This window comes from Platalea leucorodia (genome assembly GCF_965183815.1).
Source record: "Platalea leucorodia genome assembly, chromosome: 1".
NCBI lineage: Eukaryota > Metazoa > Chordata > Aves > Pelecaniformes > Threskiornithidae > Platalea > Platalea leucorodia.
The window spans coordinates 161,519,618-161,536,276 of NC_138823.1; the positions used below are offsets into that span (position 1 = coordinate 161,519,618).

Here is a 16,659-nt window from a genome sequence, read left to right on the forward strand (position 1 = left end):
GAGAGAAGACATGGAGGAAGGAATAAAAATATTTATTTCCCAGCAAGTGTAATCAAAACCTTTCACGTTTTAGTAGCACTTAGTGTGTATTTTGATGTGATTTTTAAGCCTTAGATTGTAGCGAGAGGAATCAATAGTGGGAGACAGTTCCTGACAGAGGGAGGTACTCCTTCAGCGAGTATCATCTCCACAGAGTGTACAAACCTAAGCAATTAACCCCATGCTAAATGGATGTCTGTGATAATCACTAAGGTCTGGATTTATCCCGCCTAACTTTAGAACCTATCTGAGCTGCTTAAGCTGGGAGTGTGGTAGCTCTGGTTGTCTCTGTCTCACAGAGGGGCATTTGCCGGGGGCGAATCCGACCTTCGGTGGGCTGAGCAGCCTCTCGTGCTGGCTGTAAAGGGAGCGGCTCCGGGCGTTGCATTTCTACCTGAGGCGCTCCTGCTGGGTGCCCAAAGCTGGATGTGGTGAGGCTGTGGCACACTGCTGCAGCAGCTCTTACAGGCTTTCCTCTGGGTGTGTAAGTGTTCCTGGTGGCTGAGTTAGAAGGTTACAATGAGAAATTTAGCTGATAAGAGATCAAAGCTATACCAAAAGATTACTGTGCACCGCATTAAATGGGGAAAGAGCAATTTGATTTTTCACAGTACAGTTCATGACTCCGTACTTTGGCCTTGTGTTGTTTGGACTGCGTAACCTTCAGGCAGTAAGTGGTAAATGATAACTCTTCTGTAATGTGACATTACTAACCATGAAAGGAATGTAGAGAGGTTGCAAATTCAACAACGAACATGTTTGCCCTGTTTCCGCTTTGCCCGTATTTTAAAGTGGAATGCAGTATGTTGAGCTTAATGTGGTTGTATCCTTTTCACTTCATCCTTTCTTCTTCCACTGGTGCATAAGGCAGTGAAAATAGCAGCATTCCCTGTCTCCTGCAAACACAAACATTTTTGTGGTACATCATTTCCTGGCCTTGATGGGTTTCGCCTTTCCCGGCATGAGAAGAGCCCAGGCCAGAGAAAGAGGGTGCTGGTTCCAAACTGAGGAGTTGCCTCTGAGTTCTCTTTTGGTCGGGGCTTCCTCTGCTCAGAAGAAGTGACAGAGGCAGAACACGCTTACAAATGGCCCTTTCCATATGATTGTGCAGTTAACCCCTGCTCTCCAAACAACTTCTGAGCGAAGTAATTTCCCAGAACACTCTTAAAAAGAGGGCATCTCAGCCAGAAGGCAGTCTGAGACTTACTCGAAGCTTGTGTGAGCAAGTCCTGTTACAGCTGCAGATATAGCACACAGGAGGGATGAAAGAGTCCGCTCTGCATCCATTTTATACAGTCCTTGCTGCTCCAGCGTATGGAATTGGAGAGCCGTAACGTACAGCTGGGACGCTCTTCCAGTCGTAGATACAGAGAGGGAAACGAGATCGTTTCTGCAGCTACCTGCTCGTTAAACAGTAGCACTTCTCTGCAAGGCTATTCCTGCTGTTTCTTAGCCAAAATGTAGTAAGCTCAAACCCAGGGCTGTTAACTTGTTCAGCGTGAAAGGCTATTACGTCACACCCCGCCGCTGGCAGGGAGCCTGGGAACCGGGATGCGTGCAGCAGGTCCTTCGGTTTGGCCCTCTCCAAAAAGCCGTGCCACCTATCAGAGCTCCACAATCTAGCTGGCTGATTAAGAGATTTAACTCTGATGAAGAGAATAGAAAAGTGTTCTTTGATTCTGATGTTGTCTTAAAAGAAAAAAAAAAAAAAAAAGCACAGGCTGGGAAAAAAGGAATCGGGTCTGCAAATGTACAAGAACTCCCTGTTTCAGCATTCATGTGGTTTAAGGCAATATATCAGAGTGCCAAGACATCACTGTGATTCAGCTTTGATTTACCCCACAGTAAACTGATCACAGAAATTAGAACCAGAAAGGCTGTCATTTACCAGTGAAGAAAGCTCTTGCAGTGGTGGTGTGTCCAGGGTAGTTTTAAGTGCCTTAATACCAGCAATCCTTCTGGGAGATGATTCTGTTCTCTAATAGATCCTATGGGCTGTAACAAGCCAACATTGTTTAAACATTTCTCCCTATGGGAACTGGCGCTGTCCATGTGAAAGTGCCTTTAATTTAAAAATGGTATGTATTTGTCCAAGAGTTGGCATGTAACTAATTAGTTGCAAACATAGTAAATGAATAGCTTTTTGATGAACTACATAACATAGATACCATATTAGCAGAAAAATGTCTTGAGCCCACCTGATTTGATTTCAGTCTCCTTTGACAGAGCACGATGGTGGCTCCACTGAATTGAATGTAGGCCCACAGGAGAATTATTTAATATGGTTGGAAAGTCCGCAGGGAGCTTCAGTGGGACATAAAGAATAAATGAACCAGTAAACTCACTTGGAACTGAACATTACAAAAATAGAAAGCTTCAGCTATACCAGACTACTTCTTTTTAATTACAGCTCCCATTTTATTAATATTCTGTTCTCTCACTTCACCTCCTTCCTATTAGTCTTATCTTTTGCATCACGTTTGGTATTTTCCTCCCCTCTTAGTATGTAAAATATGCAACAAACATCTTAATAGCCATTTCCTATTGGTTAATTTGCTTTTTTTTAAAGCTACTTATTTGGTTTAGAAGAAAAAATGTTCAGTCACAGCCTCCTGAAACACTGGTTTCCTAATGTATTTGTATTCTGGTTGCAGTGTTCAGATTCATGGCAATCAATCTTAGGATACTGAGAAATTGTATTGCATAAAGATGATTTTTTTCTGCCCTGAGGAAATGTGTGTCTGTGTCAGCTTGTGGCTTTTTCTGCAGCCACAGAGATAATTTAATCAACTATCTATGGATTTGCTCAGTGGAGAATTTATTTTAATGGCACAAAGTCCTACAATTTCTGTTCCTCCTAGTCCTAGATCAAAAGGAGAAAGGCTAGGTGGAAAGGATGAATAGCAAGAATGCTGAGTCCAATCAATTCCCAGCTGCTTTGACAGCTCTCGTAAGGCTCTAAGTAGCTAAGGCAATTAAAACTAGAGCATCTATGGGTCTTTTTTAAGATACACATTGGTACCAAAATCATGACCCCAGCATCCTGAAGACAGAGTTAGTGGCTTAAAGCTCAGTTACTTTTATCACCCTAAGTCCTGCACTATGCATGGTATAAAAAGGCTAAACCTAAGGATCTGGCCTCACGTGTCTGTATAAATAGATATCTTTTGAATAAGTAACACGACGTAAGAGGGTGCTTTAAGATTGACAGCCTGGTTTTACCCATTGAACTGATTTCTCATGGCACAGCTTATTTCTGAATTTTAGACTTGTTAATTTTAAAAGCATCCTGTTATTTTGCTAGAAAATCGGAACTTCTTGTAAGAGTAAGCTCTATTAGTAATTGGAAGCCGTATACATACTCTCTGATTTAATGTTAAGCTGCAACTTAATATAGGATCGCTGAGTTTCGTACCAGCTATATCTGGGCAATTTTGGAACAGAAAAATTATTTACCATCTAGGCTGTTTATTCACAAAGCAGTAGGGATTATAGACCAAATTCTTTCCATGAGAATGGAGGGGAGATGCAGTTTTGAACCTGTTTTGTTGCACCGTGCCTACTTATGTATTGGACTAGAGGGAAAATACAGCTAAGAATAAGCAAAAAATGCTTATGGAAGGGAACTTTACGAATTCCTTGCCATCTTCACCTCTCTTAGCCCGGTTTTGTCTACATTGTATTTTTAGATACACTGTCTTTAATGGCCAGCAGAGCTTTAAAGAATGTAAAAAGCTGGTTGCTGCCAAAAGGACATGGACTACATAAAGCAGTGATATTCCTTTCTCACCTCCTCACCGCATTCCCCAGTCCCTTCCTCTGACTGGATGAAATAAACTGGTGAAGTTGGGAGAAATAAGGGGGGCATCACAAACAGCGCTCACTTCTGTACGGCTTCGTTCCCCAGCTTTCACATTTTATAGTGTCACTACCTGCTTGTGCATGAGGGGAGCAATACAGCTCTTTCAAAATACAGCTTGTGTCTGTGTTTTTTTTTCTTTTAAGATTACAGTCAAGCAAGTTTGGCCATTTGAAAGTCAGCTGCATGGGCTGCTGACTCAGAAAAGGACTAGATACCATCTTGGCAGCAGCTTGGAAAAATGTTTCCATTGTGCTGGTGAAATGAATGCAAAATATTTATTCTTTGAGCTTGTTCACAACAACATTCTCAGCTGGAGCTGAGGGTGGGGCCACGTGGAAGACATTTGTAGGAAGACAATAATGATTTGTGCAGTGCCCAAGGTACGCATAATCTTATTTTATGATTAACAAAGGACAAGGCTCCTACCATATGGGGCTTATAAGCTGAAGTGTAAACCGGGGAAGTAATCAACAGAGAATAAAAGAGAAAAGATAACAAAGGCAGAAGGTCAGCAAAAGAAGGGGAGGGGGCGAGAGGGGAGGTTTTAATTTAGTCTTTTTGCATATTTAGGGTTACAGTAAATTGGCAGCGATAAGGTTAATACCTTAGACTTTTGACATTTTTATCTATCATACTTTTTCGCTTGCAACTGCACAAGCCAGGGCATCTGTGGTATGTAGAAAGTCTTCGTCCTTGTACCTCAGAACAAAAAGTTACTAATTGCTATTTTGTGGTATATGAGCACATATGATTCAAGCAGAAAAATAAACGTGATTCTTGCCCTGAGGACCTTATTGTCCAAGAGCCTGATCTAGCAAAACGGGCCACTAAAACCGTAAGAAAGCATTGGCTTAAACAGGATTGTTCCTAAGCACTGCTTCTAGTATATGCTTGCAGAATAGATTTTAAGTGTAGCCGTAACATAGCTAGCAATGACAGGAGGTGCTGAAGAAAGGTAACCTGAAGGTTACAGCACTGAGCTTGGTTGAGGTTGCTATGTATTTATGTTGCTGAATCTCAGGTGCTGTTTTGTTTTGGTTAATGTCAATGCGATGATGGCCTTGATCCAGGAAAGCACTTAAATGTGTGGTTAATTTTAAGTATGTTGGTAGTCCTGTTGGAGTCAACAGTCCTAAAGCACTTAAAGCTATGTGCACCCCTAGTCACTTTGCTGCATCAGGGTCTTTGTACAGTCTTTGTTGTCTATTAAAACTCTTACAAATGACTAGCCCAAGTACTGAAGATGAGAAAGGAAGCTGATGGACAGACAGAGGATGGAAAAAAGAGCTGGGGAAAACATTAAAGGTTCAGAAAAGACTAAGTGAGGGAAAGAGCTTGGGAATCAGAAAAGAAGAGAGCTCCTGGGACAATGGAAAACAGCTGATCCCCGAGTGGCAGGGAGAGCAGCAGCTGCAAGATTGCTATCTTCCCGCTGTTGTGTGTTTGGCCTTTCAAGCTTTGGGTGTTGGGATTGTATTTATTTGGAAACATTCGTGGTGTGTACTACCTCGGGATCCAGCTCCGTACCTAAATGGAAACAGCTGTTGATGAAGAAATGGCTTATGAAAGAAGACGATCGATTCCTCTCCAGCCCCTCTCCCTTAGGCATGCTGATAATAACTGCACAAGAGCACATCCCAACAGACCTGTTGCACACAGGGACAGGCTGCTGCCAAAGCTGGTTTCTTAGGGAGCACCACGAGGAATAGTTTCCACGGAGAGTGCACAACTTACTTTCCTGGAAAAGGAAAGTAAGTTGTAAGGAAAGTAAAGTTGTAAGTTGTAAGGAAAGTAAGTTTCCTTTTCCTTCAGAAAAAGACAGCAAGATGCCACCGAGCATGGCTATGGTACAAAAGGACATAATGCAAACTGGTCACCAAGTAGTTTCTTCCATCATTCAAGATTTTACAGGTACAGAGGTTACATTTTGAAGAAAAGGATGCCTTCCTCAACCTTCCTCCTTTTCCTCATGGCCTCAAGCATTTGGCTGTTGCTGTTTTAGGGAAGAAATCTTGGAATTCAAAGAGCATTTCAGTTGCAGAGTTTTTTAAGGAAAACAAGAGTTTAGAAAGGAGAAAAATGTAGTCCCAGTAGCTAGGGCATGCTTTAGAGATCAGAGGGAGCTGGCTGCAACCATCTGCCCTATCAGAGATCACTTGGGCGACTCTCAGTCGCTTGGTCTCCCACTGCCTCAGTTTCCCATTAATAAAAAAAATGGGGTAACACTTCTCTAAGTCAAAGAGATGTTATGATGGTAAATACACAAAAAAGTTCTACAGAACTCAGATATTTCTAAATCAGGAGCTGCAAGTGGCTTAAGATAAGTTAACCATAGGTAGCATGTGTTGTATTTAAAGTTTGTAGCAACAGGCATTTACGCTGCAGATTGTAACTGTGTATAGGAAGCTATGGTGTTTTCAGAGCACATCAAGAGTTACACAAAAGATGACTGTAAAGTAGGCTGCTCTTCTGAGTTCTATGTTTATTTTAGAGCTTCCTTTAAAACAGTTCAGGCATTCTCAAGAACTATGAATTTTCAAAGAATTATCATAGGACATTCTGTCCTGTACGTTATATAAGGATTAGTGTATATACACACATGTGCAAAACTTGATGTTGTGCACTGCAGTGTAGGCTTGCTCATTTTTATTTGTTTTTACCACAACTAGCCATGAAATTACTTTAAAACCATGAATCAATGTAATGTCTACCCAAGCCTATACAGGCTCTACAGGGAAAAGCCTTACCCGTATTTCCATGTCTCTTTATGATATTGTTTGTAGTCATAAAACATTTAGCTCAGACACTTGATATGCTTCTTGCTTAGCACAGTCCTTGCTTCAGTCCTTCCAGATGGTGTCAAACCACAAAACCAGTACAGAGGACGATCTGGTTTCACCTGTAGCGTACCTGAATGATGGAAGGATACAGTTAAGAGGCTGTCAGAAGGGAAAGCAGGCATGACAGAAGGAAGATATCCATTGCATGTTGCTGTCATTGCAGATTTCTTTTGTGCATAACAATAAAAAAGAAGCAGCGCACAGAAACTGGGCATGGAGCAGCAGTAGACCTGGAAGTAATTCAGGAAGAGTGTTAGGTTCCACAAGCTACACAGATTCGGTGCCATCTGAAAACCAGCGTTTTGTCAAAAATTAATTTATTTGGAGATTACAGGTCAACCATAGGCTCTGTGTTGAAGGAAGTTTATTAATATATTGGTTTGTCTATGCACAATAGTAGCTGCTCTGAGATAAGAGACTTCACAAGCTTATTGGGGCACTGATGGCACTCATGCCCAGAGTTTGTCAGCTGTGGGGTGGGCTTGAAAGCTAATGCAAACACACAGCCCCCGCGTGCTGCGAGGTGTTCAGCGTCCTCTTAGACCTGCACTGAAAAATACTTTATTATCTTTGCCTGCCTCTTTGAGATAGCTTTCAATTACTCCTTCTGGAGTCCTATCTGAAGGTTGTCTCTGTTTTTCAGTAAACCACCCTTGTAACTCTGACCTGCATCATTCTGCTAATGTCTAGGCTCAGTAGATCTGCTTCCAGCCTTTCAAAACTGCTGATGATCATGAAAATTGTGGTTTAACGGTAGGCTACTAATAGGTTACTAGAATTTTGCAGAGTTTACGGAAGCCTGAAGTGTGCCATCAGTTAACTTCAGGCTTTGTTAGGGAAAAAGTGTTTCATTTTAAGTTTAAAAAATATCATCACTGAAAGCTGGTGTAATGTTTGCCCAGTGAAGTCAATATCCATGACCGAGGCTTTGAAATATAACACTAAGATGAGGAAAGCGAAATGGTGTCTAGTAAATGTGTTTATTTAAATCAGATTTGGCTAAGTATTTTTTTTTTTTCACCTTTGTTATTCTCAGTGGCCTCTGTTCTGCAGATTACTCATCAGTACTCTGGCCTCAATCCAGCTAAAATACTTAAGTAAGTGCTTAACTTTAACTAACACAAATAATCCTGTAGTCAACGCCAGTGAATGAAGACGCACATAAATGTGGGCTCACGCTTACTCTTCTTTTCCATTCACTTTAAATTAGTGGATGCTTACCTGTTCTTTACCATTAGCATTATCTTAATCTGTTCTTTGAGGTTTTTTTTAAATGTATGTTTGTCACAACAAAATATTTACTGTAATCATGCTTATTACCCAATTACTGCAGCTCACTCCAGCAATAATTTCCCCTTGCCCTCAACCATGCCCTGCAGTGTGATAGGAGGTAGGTCCTATCTCAGAGACTAAGGAGCACTCAAGCATAGGTGAGAAAACAGCTAAAGTGTATCTTTTCGAGCATATACGTTAACAAACATTTCAGACAAGAACACTTAAAAACTCTGGAATAGATTAAAACAGTAAGCGGCATCCCCGTGTTTGCAGAATCAGGTAGCACGCTTGTAACATCAGTACTCTTAACAAAGTCAGGTTAGTTCCTCACGCGTACTTAACTTTTTTGAACTTTGTGTTCAAAAGGACAAATTTAAATTGTTAGGTTGTTTGATTAATAACGTGTCGCGCTGATAATATTGATTCAGACTCCACCTATATTCTACGTGAGTAATCTGAGGAATGACTACTGGCCACAAAGGCTTACGGAGAGACCGCGTCTGATATTCTTGACTCAGAACCCTGCCTTATCGGAGTTGCAGGGTGATACAGGATCGGACACACAGCTAGAGATTAGGGGTTATGTAAACAAATCCTGCCTCTTCGCCACTTCTGCCTTGACTTTTCTGTAAGAATTCAGCTGGGGATCTAGGCTATTCCTTGGTCTTTTACTTCCTTTGAAGTTTGTTTTTTAGAAGTGCTTAACTCTTCTGTCACTGGTACCATTTTTTTCTCTCTCAAAGTGAGGTGCTGCAGGAGACTGTTCGTGTATAAGATGGGTTCTTTGTTTCTGGTGTTAGATCAAAGGAGGTTTTGTAAATCTATCCTGTTTCTCAATTAAGGGAGTGACAGAACTCACTGGGATTAAACTGCAAGTTCATTTCCGTACAGAAATATTTAGGAAGGGCTCTCCACTAAGAATGTGAAATCACTCTGCGCATTCAGTTCACATATCTGCAGGGTAAACAGATTTCAACACTCAGCACTGTAATTGCAGTGAAGATTTAGTAGAAATGCAGGGTGTCCATTTCATCATCTTTCCTAGTGCTGAATGCACTCCCATATTCCTTTTTTTTTTTAAGATTTGGCTAAATTTGATTGTTGCTCCGTTTATGTTATCCATTTAACCTACTAAAGATCCCCAACTGTGACTGTTTATCACTAATAATTAACTCTGTAAAGTAATTAATATTATAGCTACTGTTCTGTGGGAGGATAGCTGCAGTGGGAGGCTGGTTACTAGTTCTGAAACGCAAAAGCAATGTATAGTTGATCTGTATTCCATGTCAAAAGACACCTGCCTAGGACCACGGGGCAATTCGTGTTCTGATGATAGCGGGATGAGGAAAAAAAATCCTTTCGGGGTGTAGTTACCCAATGGCAAACTCTGTTTGAGCTGTTTTAAAATGAAACCATTAGAGCCGCCTTTAACCTCACCATACAGTATTAGAAAGATATGTAGAATATAGACACGTGCTCCATCACTTCCACACCCGCTGCAGGATGGTTGTGTCTCTAATCCATTGGGGGCCTTGCAGATCAGTGCCAGGGCACCGAACTGATGCCAGTAAGGATCCAGTGGGACCATAGAATGCCGATACGGAGCGCATTCTCTGTGCCAGGTTTTGTTATGGGATGTGGTTCTAAACAAATTGTAATCTCGGAGTTGTCACCACCTTCATTTATACATGCTGCACACTGACGTGATTATAGCATCTAATATTTCAAAAGCCTTTTAAGACTAGAGTAAATTTTATTGCATTCCTTCCAGGTACAGGAAGGAAAAACTTGAAACCGGTATTTTCTATGAGGCATCCCCTTTCTTACTCGTTTGTTTGGTGCTGGAACATAGAATCATAGAATCGTTAAGGTTGGAAGAGACTCTTAAGATCATCGAGTCCAACCGTTAACCCAGCACTGCCAAGCCCACCACTAAACCATGGCCCTGAGCACCACATCTACCCGGCTTTTAAATACCTCCAGGGATGGGGACTCAACCCCTTCCCTGGGCAGCCTGTGCCAGGGCCTGACTGCCCTTTCGGTGAAGAAGTTTTTCCTAATACCCAAGCTAAACCTCCCCTGGCGCAGCTTGAGGCCGTTCCCTCTCGTCCTAGATTCCTTAGAATAAATGGTAGAAACTACAGTTCCTGCACAGCTGCCCTGTTCGCTCCGAGCTTGTCGAGGTAAGGAGGACTTGGTGTCGGAACCAGGCCCAGAGCTCTTCACTGGGACTGACCGTCTTCTCTGACCACCTAAGAGGCTCTGGGACGGCCGTCCCACAGGCAGCCCTTCCACCACGCAGTTAGGGTTTTTAAACACACGAGGGATCCAAGACGGGATCCTAACCTGAGCCTCACTGATTCCAGTGTTATTCAGCTGTTGTAAACCACTGGTGTCAGTTATCACACTCTAGCAGAAAACAAGTAGGAGTTTAATTTACAGTTTAACCAGCAGATGAGACCTTTTTTTCTGATAACTTCTGTCTTTTTCCACTTCATGAAGCAGACTAAGTGAAACCAAAAATAAGCAGTAAGTGTTTTAAATTAATTTTTCACAAACAGATTGCAACAGAATAAGCGTATCTATGACACACATTTGGAAAAATTCTAAAAGTTGTTCATTGACAGCTCATCAGGAGAAGAGCTGTTAACTACTTGAGTTGCATAGAACTGTAATTGTAGTAAGGAGCACTAGCAAACGGTGGGAAAATTACCATTTGTAGCTTACTCTTGCATTCAAAATGGGTTCGCCTTGATTTGCATTTAGATGGGAATTCCTTCTTGTTGCTCTTCAATCCATTAGGTTTTATACGGTAAGTAGCTTTTATTTTTTTTTCCCTTCTGAAGTACTTCGAAGGGCATTCGGTTTTACTGCTGAACTGTGAGCCGTGCAGGGGGCACTCCGAGCACATCGTTACTGTGTCACTGCCTTCATTGAGCAGAATGAAAGGAGGAACAGAAAGGTCAGGAAAAGCTTTGAGACAGGCAGCTTTGAATTTACCTGGAAACGCCTGTTTCTAAATAAAGCACAGGTAACGTTTTTGTTGCAATGCTTGAATAAGTCTGTTCCACACAGACTTGTGATTTGCAGCAGCATTTCTTTTTTTAGGTTGTTCTTTCTATTCCTACGCAGTCATCAAAGACTAATACGTAATCTTTATTATTACTCAAACAATATTTGCTTTAGAATTTTTCGAATTTAGAATTAAGGCTACTTGTTTGGGGGGCAAAGCAAATTTACATTTGTATTAGATTGTTAGTAAACTGGCTTTTGTACAAAACACATATAAAGACTTCTCATTGAATTCTCATACTAAGACTAAATATGTTTTTCTAAAGATTGGGCAAAAATAGGAACAAAAGAAAATAAGTCTGGAAAGGACATTAAAAATTCATTTTCTCCCACAGCATAGTCAACGATATGTGAATAATTCCCAACACGTGTTTTTTTTTTAACCTGTTGCTAAAAACCTCCTTGGACAGAGATTTTACAGTTTTTTTCAGCAAAACATGCTGGTGCTTCACTGTTGTTACGTTCAGAAAGTTCTCCCAAAGTCCAGCCTAAGACTTCCTTGCTAAAGGCTAAGTAGATGGTAACTCCTTATCCCATGACCAGTGGACCCAGAAGATGATAGTTTATTAGTCTCCTTGCAAAAACACATTATATTTGGAGACTGTTACTGTATTTTCCTTCAGTCCTCTTTTTTTGTTTTTTCTAGACTAAGAAACTGGGAGGTTTTTGAGTGCTTCTTTACAGGCCATGTTTTCTGAACTCCTAGATGATTGTTGTTGCTTTTCTTTGGACTCTCTTGGTTCATTCTCAAGTTCAGTGCCCAAAACTGAATGCAGTGTCCCAGCTGGCATCTAACCAGGGAATGTGTAGAACGGATTCTCCGTGTCTTACTTATAACACATTTGTAGATAGTGTGATTTTTTTTCCAAGAATCAGACATTGCTGTCTGACATTTAGTTTCACTCTCAGGTCTTTTCCTTGCATGACTGCTGCAAGCCGATCCTTTCCCATTTTATTTTTGCATTTGATTATTGTGTAACGCGCTCTACTTACCCATATCAAAGCGCATCCTGTTTTTCAAAGCATTGCAGCAATTCTCAAGATTATTTTAAGTTCTAAGGCTGTCCCTAAAAGAGCAGCGTCTCTTAGCATTGAGTCATTTGAAAATGCGATCAGGTTATTCATTATTCTTTCATCAATGATATTAGATAGAAGAAAGACCTCTCTGGAGCCCTCTTTTAAACCCTTCCAGTTAGATAAAGAAATCTTACTACCTTCCTTGTGAATATCGTTGTGACCTTTAGCAGCCGTTTCATCTAGACTATCTGCCTTGCTTACGTGAGTGTCATGCAAGAGAGTGTCAAAAGTCCTGTTAACTCATGTTGCATCTGCTTAGCGCAAGACTTCTAGCCTGTTATTAATTGAAGTGACAGAGATTGGCTCGGCATCGTTTATACACGTTGGCTGTTACTGATGATCTTTCTTTCCTGTAACTACTTAAAACGGGTGTGTTTGTTCTCTTATCCATCTTGGAATCCAAGCTACGCTGGCTAGTTTACAGTTCCTTGTCTCCCTCCCCCCACCTTCCCTTACAGATAGCTACGCTACGCAGAATGAACCTGACCAAACGGGGACGCAGAGATGGAGCCAGTACAAGGACTGGGCTCCAGCATGCTTTTGTCCCAAGTAGTTGTCTAAAATAGGCCACGGGAATGATGGCCTAGAAATGCTTGTTTCTCCACCGGCTGCAGAAGCAGCAGCCTAGGCTAACTTGTTCAGTACGAAAAGCTACACAGGAGGTGTCCACGCTCAGGTGAGATGAATCTCGTTCAAAGCATTTTGATACAGCTGGTCTGCCACTGATAGATCCATATCCCAGTGGATGCATTCCTGCCAATTCAGGGAGGCAAGATGGCAGGAAACTACATCAAAAATCATCTTCTGTGGATGTTAATTGCTGTTCACATCCCTGAACCGTCCCTACAATTTAAATACTTAGCGTGTTCTTATGAAAATAATGGGATTCCTTCAATAGGACATAGGACTAAGAGGACTCCTAGATTATCAGATAGGTTTTAACATATGCATTATAAGTGCATATATAATTTACAGGGCTGGTTTTACTGCTAGAGAGTAACTCCCTTTACCCTAGAAAGCTAAAGAAAACAGGCAGAGACAAAGTAAGCAGTTACCTATTAAAACTTAGGTTCTAGCCTTCCCACAAGTCCTAAGACCTCTTTTGTTTACATCCACCTTTTTATGACTTTTGCTGTTGTATCAACCTTGAGTTTTACTTTGCCTCTACAAAGATTGCTGGCACTGCTGTATTACGCTTCTGTATTAGCGTTATGTCGTAGGTCCATGTTTTTTGGCATAAGTAATGCCCCTGTAAACCAAATTGAAACCTAGCAAAGAAGAAATGTATTCAGGCAGTTTTGGGTTTGCATATATTTCTCTTCTAAACTTTTATGTATAAAATTTATTTTGCTTAGCAGTATTCAGTATAGGAAGTATATACTGTCTTGTCGCATTGGGTATCTCAAACAGTTAAAATGGGTTACCTGACATGCTCTGATAGCAAATATTTAAACCATAATCTAGACAATCCCTTGGTTATAGGTAACAGAAACCTCCTGTGGCAGTAGAACAAATAGTCACAATAAACCGATATTGAAATGTTACAATATATAATATCATCTTGGTGCGAATTACAAGTCCTTTGAAAGACAGATCTTTTCCCTATCTTTAACCGGTAATCCTTTTGTAAAATGGCAGGCAGAGTTTGTAGAGAGAAGCAATACCTAAGACCGTTGAAAATATCTGCTCGTTTGTCTAATGCTGTAGTGTTCACAATGAACAAGACGGGGTTTTCACCACTGATTTAAGCAGACTTAAGAGCGGGTTGTTTCCAGAAGGTGTGGACCCACGGTCACTCCTGCCCTTGGCACTCCTTGTGCCAGTGCTAGCCGGCACAGCTGCGCAGTGGGTTGGATCAGGAACTGATCTGGATAAAAACCAATCTTTTCTGTTGGTCCGTTTGGTTTTCAGCTGCATCAGTTTCCTGTTCTGACTCACTGTGTTGTCTACAAGCCAAAAGGAGCTAGAATGCAAAGCGAGGAGCAAAATGAACGCCATGGTCAGCATGATGTTGCTGGGATGGAGTCTCAGCCTTTATGTCTCAATTTCCTTTGTTTTTTTTTTGAGCAGTATGGATGTTACATCGTAGCTATAATGTTTCCATTACAAATCTCTGTTATGTATTAAATTATTGCCTTTATATTGAGTTTCTCATAGTACTCTTGGTCTGGATGTAGATTCTGTCACTGTAAAACCCTGACCTTGCAGTAAGCTCCGAGGTTCACAGTCCAGTGTAGCTCATTGCATGAAACAGGCTTAACTGACTTTCTGTAAACATACCCATGTTTTGCAGCAGGTGAAATGCAATGCAACTTTGAAGATTCAGTGTCGCGTCCTCATGAGTTCTGTGTCCTCATGGCTGGTGCGTACTAGATAATTATGGGGAGTAAATACTTGTTCTTTTAAAAACAGAAACAAAATCATGACAATTATTTCCAATCAGATATGTCATCTTATTCTCTTCCTTTGGTTAGCAAAAGAGGTTAAAAACTCTTATCAATATCACGGTGCATGATAAGGAAGATAAATTATTTAGAGCTTTTAAAGATAGCTCCCAGAGATAATTAAAAGCTTCCAAAGCATTTTAATTAGTAGGCTGAAAATATTAGAAATTAATATGAACTGCTTTGGTATCTTCTGTGGCTGGTCAGAGTATTTATTGAAATCCTAGAAGTCTTTTAAAAATACGACTAGGAATGAAATATTTTAGGATTTTCTTTCCAAACGATCTTTACAGTAAAGAAGAACTGGATATTGTTAACTTCCTTATCTATTCTTAAAAGTCTCCCTAGAAAGAGGCAGCTTGGGAAAAAGAAGCTGTCACCAGCGGTAGCTTCTTTGCTGGAAATGTCTCTGCACTTGAGAAATGACAGACAGATTTCTGTTTTCCCATAATTTTTGCCTCTCTCCTCCCATCATAGCTTTAATTCTAATTATCTTTCATACCTTCCTGTGTTCTACGCACATTACTGTGCTACCCTAGATCTAAACCTTCCCTCTTTGAAGGACTTGCTGAACTTTTGAAGCTTGAGCCTCTCCTTAGGGACCAACAGATTATAAACGTTCTCTAATGGCTCCTGTGACTCCTTTGGAGCACCATGCATGCGTGTCTGCCCACAAGATCTGTTGCCAGTGCCAAAGAAATAATCTGTTTATCCACCTCTACAGCATCCATGTCTGAACTGGTCCTGCTGGGCTTCCTGAACAGTCAGTGGGGACCTATTCATTACAGTTAAGGAAGCCTAGCTATAGCTTACCACATCTCACTGTCTAAATAAATCTAAATGATGAATGTATTTCAAATATTTCCTTATTTCCATTGATTCTGCTGTAGCCTGGTTTACAAGCTCAGATGCAGACCTGTAAAGCTGGCTGTAATAAATCCCATTCTTGGTAAGCAGCAGCCTGCCACGGTGTAAACTCCATCCTTCAGACCCTGGCAGCAGCAAGTGGTTTGGGCTGTCAGCATGTCCGCATTTGGGCTCAGTGCTTGCGGGCAAGCGCAGGGCGTTTCGCCACCTCACACCCAGCGCGGCTGGGAACAGCTCTGAAATTCCAGTCTGTGGTGACAGCAATGGTGGGGCGGTTAATTTTTTTTTTTTTTTTTTTTTGGTTCTTTGAGAGTGATTTTTAAAGTAGGATCATCTAGTCTGACCTGCTGCACAGTGTAAAGTAGAATTTCACTCAGTAATCCCTGGGTCAGGTCCCCCCTAACTTCTGGCTGAGCTGAAGCACGTTGTGAGCAGGGCGCTGCGCCGCAAGGCCGCCTCGCTCCTCCTCGGGGGGCGACCAGCTCTGACAGAGGCCCCCGGCTTGCATGGAAGACGCCGACATTCGGGCTAATCTTGAATTGTAACTTCTCGAACGTTTTAAATGGAAACGAGCGCGTCTGTTGCCAGAGCGGGTACGCCGGGACGGCGGCTCGGCCCAGGGCGGGAGCTCCCTGTCACACACGGGGGAAACCCCCTCAACACCCCACCCCCCCCAGGCCTCCCCCCCCCGGAGGGCAGTGGAACTGTCGGCTTCCCCGCCGCTGCCTTGCAGGTGAACGCGCGGGACCATACCAACCCCGTCTGGCGGGGGGGGGGGGAGAGGAGGGCTTTCCTCCCTTCCGCCTCCTCTTGCACCGCTCTAGTCCACAGCAGCCAGGCGAGCAGCCGAGCCTGCAGAGCGGGCTGCGAAAGGCGGTTGGCCTGGCAGAGCTCCTGGGGCAGTAAACCTCTCCCTCCTGGGCCTCCCCTTCTGCGCGCGGAAGTGGTAGTCACCTTCCCCTCCCGCTGCCGACCAACGGGCTTGACTGCAGCAAAATGGCCCGTACCAATCCCTCCGCCGGAGGGGGGGGCGGGGGAGAGGCGGCGGCGAGGCGTGGCGGGAAGCGCTGTCCTGCGAGAGGGCGTCCGGCCTCCCCGCGCGCCTGACGGCCGCCAAGGGCAGCTGCCTCGGCGCGGGGGAGAGGCGGCGCCTCCCGGAGGCACGGCCGCGGGGAGCCCGGGG

General features: G+C 42.6%; 1 protein-coding gene across 1 annotated transcript in view; it reads left to right on the forward strand.

Annotated features, from left to right (window-relative positions):
* PRKAG2 (protein kinase AMP-activated non-catalytic subunit gamma 2) overlaps positions 1–16,659 on the forward strand; it is a 228,657-nt gene that overhangs the window by 157,321 nt on the left and 54,677 nt on the right. The window lies entirely within an intron of this gene.